The following is a 6,433-nucleotide window of genomic DNA, read 5'->3' as shown; positions in this document are numbered from 1 at the left end:
AGGAGTTTGGAACCTAGTCTAGCTGGGAGGATCAGGTCAACGCGCGGTTCCATTTATTATATCAATAGTAAAATTTTGCATCGTCGAGACATAAATCATGTACACCGAGCTACAGATAAACAATTACAATAATCCTCATAGAGAACATCCTGAATGATAGTAGATGTCTCCTCTAACCACACATCATCAATGGAACAACTATTAGTGAGGTGAGCAAGTCTATCTACAACACTATTTGCTTCACGGTAAATATGCCAGATCCTAACTAATTGAAAAGCATTAAAATAATCCTTACAATCATCTAAAATCCAACTTACTCTGAGAAATTCTTCTCCTCACTCTAAAGAACAGCAATCAGGATGGTAGAGTTATATTCAATATCAATAGCAACCCAGCCTTGATGAATACCAAGAAGTAAACCAGCTCTACACACCTCCCCTTCCATATTTAGGATCGAGTGTATATGCATAGAAGGTCTAGCTAAAGTAGCAATACACATGCCAGAGTCATTCTTGACCACTACTCCAATACCACCACAACCATTTTCCTTACAAAAGACCCCATCAACATTAATTTTCTAGCCTTCCAAACAAGTAAAAAAGAGTATGATCACTTCCCTAACATCAACATGACTTATCATTTAACAAGAATTCCCCAAATCATGGCGATCCATACTCCTTCCAGTCTTTGGTGACAATAATAGATAGTGACTCCCTCGCTAATAAGTGAGCTGCCCTATTTCATTTCATTGCCTCAGAACTTTCCTGATATCACTATGCCACAAAAGCTATCAGATAACAGAGGAGATTTGTCATCTGATCAAAAAAAATTTTGTTGTCTAGTACGGTGCCGTCTCTTGGGGGTATCAGACAACAGACTTCCTCTGTCATCTTATTTTTCAAACGACAGAAGGTTTTCAAGTCATCTGTTGTCTGATTAAACCCAAGACATGTGTTAAACGAATTCAGACGATAGTTATTTATTGTTTGGAATGACTTACAATAACAGTTTACTGTTGTTTGTTTTGTATTCTAATAACAATTAACTGTTAGTTAAACTATCAACACAAGACAATTATTTGTTGTTGTACATTCATTTAAGATACAATTATATGTCGTTGTTTTGGTTTTCAGTCAACGAAAGTTTATATATTTTTGTCTTTGTTTTTATTTTAAGGCCACAATTTTCTGTTGTTTGATAGGAAAATAACTAACAGTTAACTGTTAGTTAAACTGCTAACATAAGGCAATTATTTGTTGTTGTACATTCATTTAAGATACAATTATATGTCGTTGTTTTCGTTTTGAGTCAACAAAAGTTTATATATTTTTGTCTTTGTTTTTATTTTAAGGCCACAATTTTCTGTTGTTTGAGTGGGAAAATAACAACATATTTTTTCTAAATTTGTTGTTCTTAAGTAGCTCCAACAACATATTTTGGCTCTAATTTAGTGGTTTTATGGTATTTCAGATGTCACATTTGTATTCCTATAAGGATGTAATCTGAAAACTACACAAATGGCATATTTTATTCAATCTGTCATTACAGCCAACAAATACATCCACAATTGTTTCATACATAGACCTAATGAGCATTAGCTCAATAAACTCATAAGGTAAAAAACCAATATCTAGAGCAACTATACTATTCTAGAGCAACCAAGTAGCAGAAGCTTTAATTTAGCCAATTATGTAACAGCTCTAATTCTTCAAGCAGATAATCCTCCAGAGATATCAGCTAATTGAGGCATCAAAGTTTTGAAGAGAAGACAGCTATTGTTCCATACAATTCTTGCAATCTACTGACAACACAAACACAGAAATTTAGCAAAGATGACATATTTCAAGAGCGAAACTTAGTACAGACACAATTGACCAGCTTCCTTTTTCCTTTTCCCTGCTCTTAATTCAAGCAAGACACTTTCCTTACGCTTGGCATTCTTTAAAAGACAATTACATACTCCTGCAATGAAAGTTGGAAAATTAAACTACAAGTACCATAACTTCCATACATAATTTTTATACAAAAAGAAGACCCAGAGGGTGACCCTACACAAGAGTAAGGATATATAGAAAGAACAAAGGAAGAGGAAGCACAATGGGTTTATACAAAATGCAACTTCAAAAACAAGTATCGTAAAAGCAAGACCCACATTCAGCAGAACTTATCAACAGTCTTATGAAGAAATCAAAATCATACACAAAGCATAACCCAAATAGATGTTAAACAGAGATATACCCAATTTAATCAACTACACCTTAAATTCAAACTGAATTTACATTAGGAGTTAAATTGCACCCAAAAACAGCTCGGAATAATTTAAAAGATAATAAAACAGTAGCAAAAGAAAAGAGATAGATAAGATTACAAAGCTACTCGACCAAAAATAAGTCAAGTTTTCATTCACTATCTTTTTATCCCTACTTATCCCTCTACCTCTCACTTCTCATATTTTTATCCCTGGACCCAAAGCATGAGAACTAGATTAGAAGAAATGTTTGTGTCTAGGTCATGCTTCAAACCTTCAAGTACATGTTTAAGTTCATTGCAGTAGGTTAGCATTTAAGCCATTAGTCAGGAGGTACATAATAAAGCGAAACCTTTCTACATCTACCATCCGCAATATCATGCACTTAGGAACTACCTATAGTCCATTAGAGAAGTATAACAATACATAATATACAAAGAACATCATATTAGACATCTTCAATACTCCTAAGCAATGACAATCAACATACAAGAGAGAGAGAGAGAGAGAGAGAGAGAGAGTGCTCATGAAGGTTACGGTTACCTCCAGCAATGTTTCTCCCAACAGACATATTCACAATAGCAGCAAGCTAGCAGAAGCAAAGACTGGTAATTACGTTATTTCTGTATCAAGTGACTAACCACCAACTACTTAGATAGAGATATGAAACAATAAGAGAACATCATTAAATCCAGAACACTAACATAGTGACTAAAACCAGAATCCTTTTTGTTTTTCATATCACTAACACATCAACTTGACATTAACATATATTGAAAGCTATCATTTGGGCAAGCAAAGAACTAAGTTGACAATAAACTACTAATCTGCACGCACATTACACAAACCAGCCAGGTACACATGCATTACATAACTGTGCTCTAATCAACCATTTCATTTATATGTATTGGCTTAAAGGAAGAGAGCCTTACCAAAAGTAGATGGGGACTTGGGTTCCGAGTTCAGACATGAAAGTGGACTATTGGATGTAGATGATCAAGTAACCAACAGAATTAATAAAAATCAAATCTGCATCACAAGAAACGAAAAAAAATCAATCAGCTTCATAATGGACAATATAATAAAAACCACTATTTGGTACTTGTATAGATCACAAGGCAATAACAATATTACCAAGTAGAGAATCTTTATTGGCCAAGATCACTGCTTCCCTATTATCAATCATGCATTATTACCAAAACCAAAATAAAAAGTACCCACAATCATTTGTCTGATAGAAAAAACTACCTAAAACCATTTACCTTGCTTTTGTTTCTAACAGCAGATGCTAATACTAGAGGAGAACTCATCAACATTCCTTTATCACGAAGAATGCCCTCAACATGTGGACGAAATGGCCAGCCAAAACCACCTGAAATATATACCACTCAAAGAGTCAAAAAAATTACATGATTAAAATGAGTACACAGGGTATCCACAGTTTCTCAACCATATCAATACTACAATTTTCCAATTTGTTGCCTTTTGGATATTGCAATCTTGAATCATGAACCATAAACAATTGCAGCACAATAAAACCAACAAATTCACAATTCATATACCTACTGTTTTTACAACTAACAGAAACTTGAAACCCTCACCCTTGACTCAGTACCCGAGCTTCTTAATACTCAATCTAGAATCAAACTTAGTTTGCACCCTCTTTCACAACCCATATGTCTAAATTCTTCTCCTTGTTCTCTCTTCAATCCCTGGTCTCAAAGAAAAGAAATAAAGCTATATACCATTCCCAGATAAGTTTCTTGATAGGAAAGAAAAGCCAAAAAAAAAAGTGAAAGGCAAAACGGTGGAAGAGATAAAACTTAGGGCTAAATACTGGTTACTACCCTGTGGTTTAGGTCCAAAATCAATTCAGTCCTTGGACTTCTAATTTCATCAAAAACACACCCCTGTACTTTCAATTCCTGTACTTTCAATTCCTGTACTTTCAATTTTGATCTAATAAGTCCAATTCATTTATATTCTGTTATGAGTTCAAGTTATATTTCGATTATTTGTTGAAAAACTATTTATTTGATAGATTTCTAGTAGTGGGAATCACTCCAAAATTGACTATGCAGGCCACCTCAACACCACATCATAAAACATAGGTCATATATGAGCCAGGTCAACTAGTTAAATGACTCAATTGTCGGAAGACTAACAAATTGGACCTATTAGATCAAAGTTGAAAGTGCAGGGGTGTTCTTGATGAAATTAGAAGTTTAGGGATTGAATTAATTTTAGACCCAAACTACAGGGTAGTACTCAGTATTTAGCCCTAAAACTTAAGCTAGGTAGGCTTCTAAGTTTCAAACACGTCAAGCAGCCCTTGATGCTTGATAAACAAAATAAAGAGAAAAGAAAGACTAATTTAAATACTAGCAAACTCTATCAATAGCAAACTAACAATTAATAAAGAGAACAAAGTTAAAGCTATCCTATTCACCTTGGTAACAGAACTCATCTCCTAATATAACTTTAGATAAAAATAAATAAATAAAAGAGCAAATTTCAATTACAGCAACATTTATAAGTTCAAGATACTAAGAGAAGCCCTAGTACATTGATATTGCACTAATCTGTTTTATAGTTAGCACTAAGCACCAATATGTTTATAGTAAGCACTAAGCACCAATCAGCAACTTATCTTGGATAAGAAAGATGAGGGGAAAATGAAGGCTGCTCTTCCGACCAGAACCAGTGCCAAAAATATAGAACTCACTCCTAAGGATTTTCCTGGGTTGAAAACAAGAAATAAAGCATAACAAAATAAGCCTAATAATTAAGGAAAAGTAACACTTTAAGTTGCAAACTAAGTGGAAAAAGCACATTAAGCCACTAGATGGAAACTAAATTTCTACATTTCACATACTGCAAATTAAACCAAGCAAGAAATTTCCAAATTGAACAACCCAAAATACAGATTTATTCATATCTAAAGTAGAAGTCCGAAAGACATAAATTGTAAACAGCCATACCAGTAATATGCTAAACCAATTTCCAAAAAGATATAACCGAGCCACATCCAATTCCAAAAACAACACAAATGCCTCAAAGATCGGACCTTTCCAAAGAAAAAGAACCAAACAACATAAATTTTGATTCAAGAACATAAAACATTACCCAATCTTCACAGAAGAAAGATGAGAGTTGACATGTGAATCCACCCCAGCGAGGCACTCCATCTCAAGGGCCTGTCTATCTCTTTTTGTCACTCACATGCTCTCTTGCTCTCTCTATGATGAAACCAACCAAGAGCAGCACGAAAGAATCTCTTTGTGACGAAACTGAAGACCACCACGAAAGAAGAAAGTATGGAAAATTAACAAAAGCCCACAACATAAATCAAGAAAAATCACGAATTCATATGCGAGAGAAGTGTTCACTGATGAGAAGATGGACCAACCTGCCCTAAACCCCCAAATTAAATAGCTTACCTGAGATGCCTTGTTATGACCAACAGCCCCCGTTCACCAATTTCAATCTACAAGAACAATAATCATGAGCAAAATGTAAGAACCCAGATAAACCCCAAAACCAAAAGAACCCTAAGGCTGTGTTTGTTACGTGGGACTATTATCCCCCACCTTATTTCCTATAATAGTCTAGGACTCTTCTAGTCTGGGATATGCTATGTTAATACATGACCCATGTTTGGTACTGCTTAGGACTAAAGAGCAGAATAGTCAAAATAGTCATATCCCATGTTTGTTGGTGTATTGGACTAAAAGTTGGTAATTTGCAGCAAAGTTCACATACAGCAAAATAATCATAGATTGAGAAGAGCAACCACAATCTGCATACTTTGTAGTTGGTTTTTACACATCGACAAGTCCACCTATTAATACAACACAGTGATACACTGATTTAACATTTCCACATGCCAATAAAGTTCCATCTAGCAATTACAAAAATGAATGTTAATCTAGCAAAAGAAGGAGCTTGTCCAACATGTGTTAAGGCAACAACTGTTGTAGTTGTCTAAACAAAAAAAAGAACATATCTTGCAACAACAGCTAGGTAGATCCTCTATCAACAGGGACCTCAGCTCCTCCATCATATCAGCGGGGACCTCAGCCCCATTTCCACTAGCACGGTCACTCCCAAAGATGGTAGGTAGTCTATCAAATAATGGATACTTCTTGTTTCTCCATGTCTTTGCCTTTTTGTTGTGCTATGACA

The 6,433-nt window shown here is 34.9% G+C and overlaps 2 long non-coding RNA genes across 2 annotated transcripts; both read right to left on the bottom strand.

Moving 5' to 3' along the window:
* Nucleotides 1-3,042: 3,042 nt before the first annotated feature.
* LOC121049740 lies at nt 3,043-4,132 on the bottom strand. Its single transcript, XR_005801196.1, has 3 exons — nt 3,511-4,132; nt 3,383-3,420; nt 3,043-3,277 (listed from the first exon to the last, which is right to left on the bottom strand). It is a non-coding gene; the product is annotated as an uncharacterized LOC121049740 (long non-coding RNA).
* Nucleotides 4,133-4,794: 662 nt separating this feature from the next.
* LOC121049862 lies at nt 4,795-5,789 on the bottom strand. Its single transcript, XR_005801463.1, has 3 exons — nt 5,689-5,789; nt 5,375-5,538; nt 4,795-4,987 (listed from the first exon to the last, which is right to left on the bottom strand). It is a non-coding gene; the product is annotated as an uncharacterized LOC121049862 (long non-coding RNA).
* Nucleotides 5,790-6,433: the final 644 nt, after the last annotated feature.

This window comes from Rosa chinensis, chromosome 6 (assembly GCF_002994745.2).
Source record: "Rosa chinensis cultivar Old Blush chromosome 6, RchiOBHm-V2, whole genome shotgun sequence".
Lineage (NCBI taxonomy): Eukaryota > Viridiplantae > Streptophyta > Magnoliopsida > Rosales > Rosaceae > Rosa > Rosa chinensis.
Note: the sequence above shows the minus strand (reverse complement) of the source record. Positions and strands in the feature narration are given on the sequence as shown.